The sequence below is a fragment of the Euphorbia lathyris genome, chromosome 8 (assembly GCF_963576675.1).
Source record: "Euphorbia lathyris chromosome 8, ddEupLath1.1, whole genome shotgun sequence".
In the NCBI taxonomy this organism is placed as follows: domain Eukaryota; kingdom Viridiplantae; phylum Streptophyta; class Magnoliopsida; order Malpighiales; family Euphorbiaceae; genus Euphorbia; species Euphorbia lathyris.
In genome coordinates, this window is record NC_088917.1 from 58,821,126 (window position 1) to 58,835,212 (window position 14,087).

At 43.0% G+C, this 14,087-nt stretch overlaps 1 long non-coding RNA gene across 1 annotated transcript in view; it reads right to left on the reverse strand.

The window, feature by feature from the left end:
• The window catches only part of LOC136204248 (uncharacterized), a 32,817-nt gene that overhangs the window by 6,884 nt on the left and 11,846 nt on the right, over positions 1-14,087 (reverse strand). The gene's annotated exons all lie outside the window — the stretch shown is intronic.

Sequence of the window (14,087 nt, forward strand, 5' to 3'; positions counted from 1 at the left end):
ACCCCACACTCCGACACCGGGCGCACTCCTTTCTTCCTTACCTATGGGGCAGAAGCCATGGCACCATCCGAGGTCATCCTTCGCTCTCCTCGGCAGATCACCTTCGAGGAAGCCGACAACAACGCGGAACTTACCGAAGCAAGCGAGCGACTAGAGGAAGAGCGCCTTAATGCCTTACTTCACATCACGACCCATAAGCAAAGCATAGCTCGATACCACGATAGACGGGTCCGGCCCCGCACTTTCTAAGTTGGGGACCTTGTGCTCCGAGATGCCGCTGCCGCTCAGTCTCCGCTAGCTAAAGGCAAGCTCGGACAATCATGGGAAGGGCCATACAAGATCGATATTGTCCTCCACAACGGAGCCTACAAAATCTCCTCCTTAGACGGGGTGGTCTTTGACAATAGCTGGAACATCTAAACACTAAAGAAGTATTATCAATAAGCTCCTGTAATCTGAATCATGAATAAGAATACATGTTTACAACATGAAACGCCTCTTAAATCGCGTAAACAACCCCATGTTGTTACCGATTAACCAAGAAGCGGGCTACCCGATACGTTCCTCGCACTGGATAACTCAAAACGTTATTTCCAGGCTTCTCGATCATCTCGAAACGCCTCTTAAATCGCGCAAACAACCCAATGTTGTTACCGATTAACCAAGAAGTGAGCTACCCGATACGGTCCTCGCACTGGATAACTCAAAGCATTATTCCCAGGCTTCTCGATCATCTCGAAACGCCTCTTAAATCGCGCAAACAACCCCATGTTGTTACCGATTAACCAAGAAGCGAGCTACCCAATAAGGTCCTCGCACTGAATAACTCAAAACGTTATTCCCAGGCTTCTCGATCATCTCGAAACGCCTCTTAAATCGCGCAAACAACCCCATGTTGTTACCGATTAACCAAGAAGTGAGCTACTCGATACGGTCCTCGCACTAAATAACTCAAAACGTTATTCCCAGGCTTCTCGATCATCTCGAAACGCCTCTTAAATCACGCAAACAACCCCATATTGTTACCGATTAACCAAGAAGCGAGCTACCCGATAAGGTCCTCGCACTGAATAACTCAAAACGTTATTCCCAGGCTTCTCGATCATCTCGAAACGCCTCTTAGCAAAACGTGCAAACAATACTATGTTGTTACCGATTAACTAACAAAGCACGCTACCATATGCGGTCCCCGCTCAAATAACATCGGAGGTTATACTAAGGCTTCTCGAGCATCTCGAAAGCCTGAGGAATCGCACAGCTAAAACATCATCTCGCACACTTTAGCGAGTTGGTTGCGTATCCATAAGGAAGCAATATGATCCTCAATCGGATTTTCTGGACAAAATCCCGAAACATGTTAAAAAAAATTCGCACGAAAAATCAGCTGCGGCTTTGGTCGCAGTAATAACAAAGGAAACCAAATTTGCAGTTTTTCATTAAAGACAGCAAAACTACAAAAGATTGGAAAAATTGAAAGGAAATCGCTAGTACAACGCAACTTAACAGATTACGCAAAAGGACAGACACAAAACGCAAACTAGTCCAATCTCCTACGAGGATACATTGGCACGATCAGGATTAGGAATGGCCTCAACATCCTGATAACATGGGGATATTATCCAAAGAATCAAATGAGATATTCACCTAGAACCGCCGTGTATTGATCACCTGATACCGGAATGGTATGGCGTATCAAGCAAGGAGATCCGATAGGCGGATCACCAAGACTTCGCCACAAGAGATCCGCAATCAAACCTATGTGGCGATCCGCCATAACCTCCCAATCCGCCAGCGGAACAGCTGAGCCGATCCCGCAATAAAGACCATTAATGAGCTATTAATAAGCTAACAGGCATACTTAAAGAAAACCGGTAACCGCCATTAATGAAGCATTAATGGAGACTTTCTAGTTACTAAAGGTTACAACTTCATGACTATATATAGCTTGCATCTCAAGCTATCAAGGTACACATACACACTATCCTAGAAACCCTACTTTGTCAATTCAGTTTACTCTTTCATACCTTATACTGACTTTGGCATCGAAGCTTCCCCCTGTCGAACCCAACGACGCCCCCCACAGGGACGGAAGCTAATCGGAAATTCTCCACAAGTCATCAATTGGTGCGGTGAGCGTGGACCCTTAGCCAAATAAAAGGGTTTTTCGTTCACAATAAGACATGACGAATGGAGAGTAGAATCCATCCTCAGGGATTGAAACACCGTTGGTAACACCATCAAGCCAACCTGTAACTAGCGCTGGACGCATTGATATTAATGCTCCTGCGATGCATGATGGAAGGAGTATGTCGCCAGATACATTCATTGAAACATGTGCGGGATCCATAGGAAGAGCGTTTGGCCCTGAGATGGAGAGCTGCCTAAGGTCGTTCATGATAATTCCAGAGCTTCGGCGCACGGCACCAAATCCTACAGCATCTCAATGGCCACAGGCAGCTATAGGATCGAACGCCCATAATTCTTCATTCTTCCAAACTCAACCTACGGATTCCATGGTGATTACTACCTTCGCAGCTAGTAACCCGCCACTCAATCGGCAACTATTTTCTGATGGAGCAGAAGGGAGTCGAAGGAATGACCAAACTCTTCCGGGGGGACCAGGAAACCCTAGGGTGAGTCTGGGCGGATCAGGTGCCCCGAATCGCCCACGGTCGAATCTCCCAAAAGGCGGATCAGGAGGCCGAAGACACAAAAAGAGGAAGAATGGAAGCAGCAGGCGATCAAAGTCACCTTCACCTCCAAGGCAGAGGTCATCTCGACGGGGTAGGTCACCCCCATCCTTAGGTCGGAGACCAAGTAAGAGGCTAGTAGAGACACCTCATCCAGATAGGCCACAACCACCACTGAACCAAGAGGGGGATATACAAGCTCCTTTTGGAGGACAAGCAGGTGGAGGTGGGCGTTCTCCATTATATCCGTCGTCCGACTCTAGCTCCTCATCTTCTCCAAGTAGATCTCCCCATAGGAGACCTCCGAGGGCGGGTCCGAAAATTTTTGATGATCGCGTTAGAGCTGCGGTGCTCCGCATAAATGAAGAGAATGCCAGGCATAATCCATTCGCCAATCGTGATTCGCCCTTTACGGCATGGATCGAAGCTGAGGAAATAGATAGGCATTTCAAAATACCTAATATCCCGGTGTACATACGAGCAGACAACCCCGAGGCCCATGCCAGAAAGTACCGAATGTTGCTCAGCCTTAATCGTGCAAGTGAGGCGGTATTGTGCCGGATGTTTATCACCACATTAGGAGGCCCTGCGTATGATTGGTTCCAATCTTTACCTCCCGGATCGATAGACAGCTGGGATCAGTTGAGTAGGGAGTTTTGTGCTAAGTTCGCCGGATGTATCCCTCCAGTGGTCAAGTCACGGAAGCTTTTTGAATTAAAGCAGAAGGCGAATGAACCCCTTCGAGAATATGTAGACAATTTCAACAAATTGTGTATATGAATTGTCGATGTGGATGTCTCCATGGCAGCGGAAGCTCTAGCGAAAAACACCACGTGTAAAAGCTTGCAGGAAGATTTAATTCGGAAGAAGCCCAGAGATATGGCAGAATTAATTGAAAGATGCAAGGACTTCATGGAGGTGGATGATATCCGCATAGAGTCATTGTCTCCGCCTAAGAAGGACAAAGGCGAATCTCGCCATCGGGATAAGGAGAAAGACAAGCACCCGGATTCATCCTCTAGAGGTCGGCGGAGGAGCTCTAAGAACAAATCGGCATACGTGTCGTCATTTACGCCGCTCAATACCTCTAAAAGCGAAGTGCTAATGTGGATTGAGAACAGCCAGCACAAGCGGAGCATTTCATACCCCGAACCAAAAGGGGGGGGGGGGGAGTACACCAACACCGGAAAAAATCCCAAAAATTATTGCAAATACTATAGGAAGAATGGCCATGACACAGACGCATGCTGGGAGTTAGCCAGAGAGATAGAAAGGCTTATCGAAAGGGGAAAGTTGGACAGGTTCATCCAAAATGATAGCAAGAAGGGAGATGGTGACAGATCCAGAGATGATCAGAAAAAGAAGGCAAAAGGGACCATCAATGTCATAGCAGGCGGACCAGGATACCAACCTGTGTTGAAAAAGGCAAAAACCACTGCTCTGGATAGGGCATCACTTAATCGCCCCTTTGCAGATGCCGGCTCAGAGATCTCTCCTCATGCGGACGCCCTGGTCATTACTATGATGGTGGAAGGCTGGGAGATGAAAAGAGTGATGATTGACACCATAGTGGACATCCTGGGAGTAACAGGGCACACCATCCAAACAAAGGGCCAGGTAACATTAGATTGTGAGTTAGCCAATGAAGATCAAATCTGGAAAGGAGATCTGGAATTCTCCATCCTGGATGGCCAGTTAGCTTACAATATCATCATTGGGTGACCTTTTATCTCTGAAGCCGCAGCTCTCATCTCCATACGCCACTTAACTATTTACATCCCCACGGCCAAGGGAGGTGTAATGATCCGAGGAAACCAAAAGGTGGCTCAGGAGACGTATTCGGCATCTTTGATGATTCGCCCGCAGTCTAAAGATGAGGACGAGGAAGAACTTGTCACAATGGCCTTGGGTGAAACGGAGATGTACCTCATGGCGGATGGAAAACAGGTACGGATGGAAAACAGGTACGGAGATGTCACCAAGCTCAAACGAGCGGATGCCATCGAAGAGGTACTTTATACACAGTGGCTGGCGAATGTGGTTCTAGTCAAAAAAGCAGGCGGATCATACCGCATGTGTATTGACTTCATAGATCTCAACAAAGCTTGTCCTAAAGACAACTACCCCCTGCCGTGTATTGATATCCTAGTAGATAGGACCGCGGGACACGCCATGTACTCCTTCACTGACGTGAAGTCGAGTTATCACCAGATTCCAATGGAGCCTTCAGATAGAATCAAAACTTCGTTCGTGACACACCAAGCTACCTATTGCTTCAAAGTCATGCCCTTTGGGATTAAAAATGCAGGGGCAACTTATCAACGGATGATGAACAATATATTCGGGGAAAGCAAAGGTGATAACTTTTCTGTCTATGTGGATGATATGATCATCAAAAGTACCACTGTAGAGAAGCATGCAGATGATATAAAGGAGGTACTGGGCGTACTCCGACATCACAACATTAAATTGAATCCGGAGAAATGTACCTTTGGAGCGACATATGGAAAATTCTTAGGATTCATGATCAGCCAGAAGGGAGTGAGCCCAAACCCCGACAAGATCAAAGCAGTCTTGGAAATGAAAACGCCGCAGAATGTCAGAGAACTACAACGTCTTAATGGGCGTATCGTAGCCTTGGGCAGGTTTATCTCGTGTTCAGCTCGACGATGCCAACCCTTTTATGAAGTGATCAAGAAGTAAAAGGCGTTCGAATGGAGTGAGGATTGTGAAAAAGCCTTCTAAGGGATCAAACGGTTTCACACGGAACCACCCCTGATGAGTCGACCCTTGAAAGGTGAGGATCTCTACATGTATATCTCCGTTACAGACAAAGCCGTTTGCACGGTCATGATAAGGGAAGAAGATGGCCAGCAGTATCCGATTTATTACGTGAGCAAAGTATTAAAAGATGCTGAAACCCGATATTCCAAGCTGGATAAGATGGCGCTGGCCGTCGTCACCACGTCAATTCACCTCAGGCCCTACTTTCAGGCTCATACAGTCATAGTTCGCACAAGCATACCCATAAGGAAAGTGTTGCAAAAGCCAGAAACCTCGGGGAGATTGATGGAATGGGCAATCCGCCTAGGGGAATTCGATGTTCGTTATGAAAGCCGATCAGCCCTGAAAAGTCAAGTCTTGGCAGACTTTGTGAATTAATTCACTAAAGAGGGAATGAATCTCCCCAAATCTAAAGTTGAGGAATGGACGATGTACACAGATGGGGCTTCTTCAACTGAAGGTGCAGGTATTGGCATCGTGATCAAAGGTCCCCAATATATAAAGCTACACTACGTGGAAAAATTGGATTTCCTCGCAACCAACAACGCAGCGGAGTATGAGGCCTTAATATTGGGACTACGCCTGCTAAAGGAAATCACTCCCGGGCGGATCGTAATCTATAGCGATTCCAAATTAATGGTCAACCAGATGATCAAGAATTTCGAGGTAAAAGATGACATTCTTGCCAAATATGTCGACGAGGTTAAGAAACTGCTAAATCACCTCGAAGCCAAAGACACCAAGTGGGAATTGATCCATGTGCCTCGAGGATCCAACACAGAGGCTGATCACCTAGCCAAAATGGCTTCAAGCAGGGAGCATTGGGCGGATCTGCAATGCCCGTTTGAGGTTAAGACAGCACCGGCATTCGCCTCGGAGATGGTATCCTTACTCATGTCTGTGGAGAGTGATTGGAGATCACCGATCCGCCAATATCTAATAGATGGAACATTGCCTTTGGACAAGGAAGAAGCTCGACGTATCGTAAGAAAGGCGGCCTATTTCTCCGTGATAAATGATTGCCTATACAGAAAGTCTTTTAGCCACCCCTGGTTAAAATGCATCGTACCAAAAGAGGGACAGCAAATCCTCAAAGAGTTGCACGAAGGCACATGTGGAGCCCATGAGGCATCTGCCTCCATTTTAAAGAAATCCAGGTTAGCAGGATTTTATTGGCCAACAGTGGAACTTGATGCTCAAAAGTTAGTGGAGTCTTGCCATAATTGTCAGATTCATGCAAATGAATCACACACAGCTAAACACCTTCAACGGCCCATCATTGAAGGTCGACCCTTTACAGTCTGGGGAATTGACATCGTTGGACCATTTCCTCCTACCCGAAGACAGAGGAAGTATGTGGTAGTGGCTGCGGATCATTTCACCAAATGGGTAGAGTCTGAGGCTGTCTCCTCTATCAATGCTGAACGAATGGTGGAGTTTGTCAAGGATAACATCGTAGGAAGGTATGGAGTTCCCCACACGATTATCAGTGACAATGGAACGCATTTCAACTGTGAAGAGTTCAAAACTTTCTGTGAAAAATTAGGCATTCAAAACAGATTCGCCTCAGTTTATTATCCTCAATCTAACGGTATGACCGAAGTTACAAATCGGACGATAGTTAAAGGAATAAAAAAAAGGTTGGGGGAGCATGACAAGAAGTGGGCGGATCAGTTAATGAGCGTCCTATGGGCGTATCGCACTACTCCAAGAACAGCCACTGGCGAGACGCCATTCGCCCTTTCTCATGGTGTGGAAGTTGTAATCCCAGTTGAAATACAGATCCCAAGTGACAGAGTTGCATTCTATTGCGAGGATGAAAACAGCCAAAGATTGAAAGCAAGTCTTGATCAAGTGGAGGAAAAGCGAGAAAAGGCATATGTACGCATGGCAGCTTACAAGCAGCGGATCGCAGCTTATCATGATAAAAATGCCAAGCTTGTAAACTTGAATGTGGGAGACATCGTGCTCCGCAAAGCAGACAAAATCCAATCTAAGGAAGGGAAAGGAAAGCTGGGACTCACTTGGACATGTCCATACAAAATAATCAACAAGATTGGATTCGCCACATTTAAAATTCAGGACATGGAGGGAAATACGCTGCCGCGTACATGGAATCTCCAAAAGCTCCGCAAATATTTCGCCAGAAAATAGAATGTAATCAAGGTCTTGAGTACTCTTTTTCCTTTAGTAAGCTTTTTTCCCATGAGGTTTTTCTTATTAAAGGTTTTAATGAGGCTCACACATAAGACCCACTTGCTGTAATAAGGCATATCGCCATTCAATAAAAAGCAATTCTTGTCTTGTCAAATTCTTTTTTAAGTATTTTCTTGTAGCAATATAAATATTCCAGATTAAAAAAGAAGGGGGGCACCAATGCTTCCCACACAAAAAGTAATGCTATCACGACATAGCTACTTTTTCTCCTCAAAGATAGGAGAACAATCTTCTGGGCGGATCAATCCTTAAATGATCACCATTAGAGATAGAGTTAAAACATTTCTCGGACGCGAGATCTTTACACTCTCTTACATCCTTCCCAAAGAAGGGTTCATAAGTCCTAAGGGCGGATCGATTCACCTCAAAGATAGGAAGCAAATCAATCCCCTAAGGCAGCTTAACTTCCTCTAAAGGAATAAAACAGCTTCAAACCTTCACAAAGGTTCACACCATGGGGTATGGCTGGCCACCTACTTCAAATCAATCCTAAAGCCTATAAATTTACTTGCACAAAGCATAAAGTAAACATAAATAGTTATAGCAAGGATCAAAAATTGTACTTAGTTTTACAAAACTAAACATTTACAGGAGCATCCTCCTTAGCATCTACTACATTAGATGCGCCCTCCAAAGGGGCTGTCACATCCGTGTCCCTTATTTTAGTTATTATACCCAAATATTAGGTTATATTATAGTTATTTATTGATTAGTGAATTAATGGGGTATTATGGATGTAGTTTGAAGGTTAATTTCATGCTTTAAGTGTAAAATTAAAAGTTTAGGGTAAGTTTTAAAAGAAGTTAAATATTAGAGGGACCAAAAATGAGATTTTCCCTTATTGGGAATATAAATCCCAAATTCCAAGCATGCATATTCGTGTTATTCAAGGGAAGAATGAGATCATTCTTCCATCTTTTGCATTTCTTCCCCCATCTTCTTCTACATACATCCCAAATTACCCAACTATAGTGATTATTTGATATCTGGAGATCTAACCGTCCGATTGAGCCGAATTTTTTACAGTAGCTTCTAGACATTCTAATACACATGGTGGTCGGTGATTTTGATTTGGAGCTCTCTAGATTTGATTCATCCTAAGCAGTTTAGAGGGGAAGATTTGAGGCTTAAAGTGTTTATTTTCTCAATTATTGCTAATGTAAGTAATTATCAACTACCCTTTTGAGTTTTTATGTATATATAGGTATAAATAACTCTATATTGATCAGAAAATTAAATTTTTGTGGTGATTTTTGACATGCATTTGATTAATTGGAGTTTTTATGAAATAGTTTTTAACATGAGCTTAAAGTTAAGTTCATATAATTATATATGTATTTGCATGTAAATTTCAACCTATAATATATATTTATGTATATATGATTTGAGTTTTGTTTTGATGAACTTAATATATTTGATTAATATTTGTGTAAGATTTAATATTTTGAAGAGTAGAATTCAAATGGAAGTGTATTGAGAAACTTTATTGAAGTTGATTTGTGAAGAAATGTGTATACATATTAAGTGATTTCTATAAATTTATTTCTCAAAATAAATTTTAGTTTTAATTAAAGATTATTAAAATAGTAATTTTGATGAAATTATGATTTATTGAAATAAAGTATATATATGATGATTTTATGTGTTTATTTTTAAGAAAATGAAGTTGTTATTGATAAATATATCAATAAATTATTTATTGGTGATTTTGGGTTCAATAATGATTTATGATTTAATATTTTGGAAATTGATTGAGTAAAGATATTGAGAAAATTTTATGATGTTGATTTGTGATATATTTCTGATTTTAAGTTATATTATGAAATTATAATGTTTTTAGTATCCATCAAGAGTAATCCGGATAGGTGGCATTAATTAAAGTCCGTATTTAGTGAGAAATATGGCATGTGTACATAGTTGAAAGACCTAGCGGGTATGGCAAAGAAGTGTTGAGTAAGACCATGCGGGTTAGGCAAAATTATGAGATATCTCGATTCTATTATATTGTGGGGATTGATACATACGGGGATTATCTCTCGGATGAATACGGTCTATAAAGTGTTTAACGATATATGATTTATGAGGTATTTATTGAGATATAGTTTATGAAGTATCTTATTAAGATACAATTGATAAAGTATTTATTGAGATACAGTTTATGGAGTATTTATCGAAATACGGTTTATCAAGTATTTATTGATTTATGGTTGATTTGAGCAAATGGTTAATTGCAAACCTATTTATTTTATATAGTTGAGATTTTAAACAAATAAATATATATATAGCTATTCTAGACATGAGTTTTATATTAAGTGTTTTAATACAATGATTACGTTTTGACTATGTGTGATATTTTGAGAAATAACATTTATAGCAAGCTTATGATATTCAAAATTGTATATTTGGTTAAAAGTGCTATTTTGAGTATTTTATTATGGTTTAATCCATAAAATGTTCATTTTGAAGTATATGAATTTTATATGATATATTTTGAAAAGTTACTGTATATATAGTTATTTTGAGTATAAGTATTTTATGTAGTTGATAATTACTTACTGAGATTACTGTCTCACCGTTTTAAATGTTTTAATGTTTTTAGGTAAGAAAGTACAAGATATAGAGAAGGTTACCGGCCGATTAGGCGAGATTTGGAAGTTGGTTGCTTATTGTTAGAATTGTCGTTAGAACTTTGGTATTTCAATTGTAATATAATGGAGTTGGTAATTATATGCTGAGGTTCTTGAATGACTAATGGAATATGGGTTTATTTTAGAATATATATATTGAAGAGGAAGGCCTTAAAAAAATATATGATATTATGATATTTGGATAATTTGGAGACTCCTAAGTGTTGATTGTGAGATTTCTATTTCACGCCCGATGTCGATTGAGGTCGTTTAGGGTCGGGTGTGACAGGGGCTTCCTTCTCTACAGAAATAATTTCTCCTTGAGGAATGGTATCATCGGTTATCAGCTTCTCATTCTGGTCACTCGCTTTTGGAAGCACTTTATCGAGGCCCTCTAGCTCAAGATCAACAAGGGGTTTGCTTTCTTCGGCGGATCCATTCATCACCTTGCGAATCTGATCACGGATGTAGTCCTTGACTTCTGGGATTTTGCGATACCTAAGGACCACATCCACGTCAGGAACCACGAATTCCGGATCTGTAAAATCAATCTCGGGATGCGCCAGTTGGACATACGCCATGATCCACTCGTCGTAGTAGTAAGCTCGCTCCCCTGCCAAAATCTCCGTGTCTTCTAAGGCAGCTTCATGTTCTTTAGCATCCGCATCCATTTGTTTCTTCAATTTAAGGATCTCAGTATCCTTTAGAGCAATGGCGGACGCAGCGTTCGCATTGGCAACGGCGATCTCCTTCTCCAACCTTTATATGGTTGCCTTATCTGCCACTCCTTGAAGGAGATCCGCTTCCATGGTACGCATACGGGTGTATACCTATCAATGCAAAAGCCCAATTCAAGCAAAAGCACAACGACAAAAATCTCCCCAAAGGAGATCACTCTTTCATCCAAAAATGCAAAAGGATAGAAAGAATTTACCGTGAGAAGCTCCGTTTTTCCCATCTGAACATGGGCTGATCCTGGGATCTCGTTTTGACTCTTTCGCACCTCGCCTAATTGACCAAGAGCTTTGTCCAGGTCATTGATGACGGATTCATTCCTCAAATATCCCTCGTCACCATATTTGGCAGACTAGTAACCGCCTAGATCAGGCTTCACCATCTGCACAAAGATTGGAAGGTCAAAACTTAGATTCACAATGCGAAAAAAAGAAACATCAAAGCAGCTTACCTGTTCTTTCTCCATAGTGGGCATCGCGGCTCTCATGGCATCCGCCATAAACTTTCATCCGTCGGAAGTTGTAGGCTTCTTCTTCTTCTACAGAGGAAGATCAACCATTGTATCAGTGGGACGCTTTCCTGCATCCTTTTGGGGATCCGCTGCCTGCCCCTTCTTTCGAGCCTCATCCTCCTTCAGCTTCTTGCGTATCTCTACAAGAGCGTGACTGGCCTTAGACAAACCCCTGACAAAAGAACCGTAAAATAATCAAGGTTCAAGGAAAAACAAAGTTACCTTCATCAAGTTGTGTAAACTTCACATAAGTGATCTCGCCCCCTTCCCGGTGGATCAAGGGGATATCATTCATCATGAAGTCCAAGGCGTCGGCGTATGTCCAAGCCTCCGCCTTGACACTTTTCATGATATTTGCCACTTCCTCGTCACTGTCTGTCAATATACGCATGTCTCCAGCCATATGCAAGGGTCTGGCACTCCAAACCGACGGAAAACCTAGAGACTCGCCCTCCCTTATCTTTACATAGAAGAATTTTTCATCCCAAAGATGAACATTGGACATCTTGCCACTAAACGGCGAATAGGTTCCAAACTTAGCAAAGGTGTAAAAGGACTCGGCTTTTCGTTTCGTCGGTTTGTGAAGAGTTCGAAAGACTCGAGGGTCACAAACTACCCCTAAATTGGAAGCTAAATAACAATCCAGAGCTACATCTAGCCATCCATTTGGATGCAGCTGGCTGACAGTGATGTCAAAATAAGCAAGGATGTCCGCCATCATCTTGGGAAGAGGAAGCCGGAACCCTCTTTCTGCGTGACAACTGTATACAGATAAATACCCCGTTGGCGGATAGGCGGGTCGCTGATGAGCTTCCGCCATCATAGTCTCGTATTCTTTTATCCAAGGGAAGCGATCCGCCAGGTTCGCTAGATCCGCGACGCTCATACGAGAGGAGGTGGACTCCGCACGAGGCACCTTTTTCCTAAGCGGGGCTGAAGAAGATGCCTCCATCCCCGAAAACCACCTAGAATCTATTACCGGAGCAAGACGAGCAACGGCGACGGGAAGGTTCCGAATCCTACCGGAACGAGTTCGACCGCTATTACACGTCGAGTTACGCAACTCAGCTAAATCGCAACTAACAGTACCTTCGGAAGAATTAGAATTCTCCAAAGAGGAAGAAGTCCAGCTAACTACAGTTTCGGAAGAAGTGGTCAAATTAAAAAGCTCAAAAGTAGACCCAAAAGATGAAGAAGAACTCCTAAACATTCAGCAATCAAAGCAAAAATTCACTTACATGAGAGTTAAAAGCTTTGCAAGATTTCGAACTCTGGGCAAAGGAACTCGACGAAAATGGGAGAAAAATGCAAATGCAATAGAAAGAGAAAGAGAGGAAGGAAGAAGACGATTTCTCTTCCCTCGAGCGGCGCGCTCATGACACGTGTCACCCGTCGATTGGCATCGAACAGAGTGACCACCAATGCAAGTCATCATGACGGCGCGCGAAGAAGCTCAAAAGCCCTAAAGGACTTTAAGGGAACTTTAGGGGGGCTTTTAATAACATGGGGATATTATCCAAAGGATCAAAGGAGATATTCGCTTAGAACCGCCACGTATTGATCACCTGATACCGGAATGGTACGGCGTATCAAGCAAGGAGATCCGATAGGCGGATCACCAAGACTTCGCCACAAGAGATCCGCAATCAAACCTATATGGCGATCCGCCATAACCTCCCAATCCGCCAGTGGAACAGTTGAGCCGATCCCGCAATAAAGACCATTAATGAGCTATTAATAAGCTAATGGGTATACTTAAAGGAAACCAGTAACCGCCATTAATAAAGCATTAATGGATACTTTCTAGTTACTAAAGGTTACAACTTCATGACTATATATAGCTTGCATCTCAAGCTATCATGGTACACATACACACTATCCTAGAAACCCTACTTTGTCAATTCAGTTTACTCTTTCATACCTTATACTGACTTTGGCATCGAAGCTTCCCCCCGTCGAACCCAACGACGCCCCCCACAGGGACGGAAGCTAATCGGAAATTCTCCACAAGTCATCACATCCATTAAAGCCTGGTGCACTATCCGCCAATCAGTACATTCATCCATATTGTGCCCATTCGCCTATGATAAAGACAGGCTTTCCCAACGTGCGTCACTTAATGCGCCGGATCTGCCGGAATAGGCCCTAGAAAGCCCTGCCTAGAAAATTCAAGAAAGACAACACTACGAGGCTTCAAAGGATCGACGAACGTCGGTCCATAGGGACAAGTCGGCGAAGCATGGCGTCCAACACGCCAGTTTTCCGTTTCAGGAGGAAGATTCATCACCCTGTCGAGCTCATCGGTAGGAAGCCTCCTCACCCATGCAGGATGCGGATTCGTTACGGGCACGACCATCTCGTCAGGGTTCAGAAAACCAATTCCGTCCTGCGACCAAGCTTTCTTCTCAGTTGAAGATAAGGCACTGATGACCACGTCGCACGAATCTGTCGCAGACCCATTATAGGGAGCAGAACTCTCACTCTCCCTATTTCGGCTTCTTCGCGAAACACCCAGATTCATCC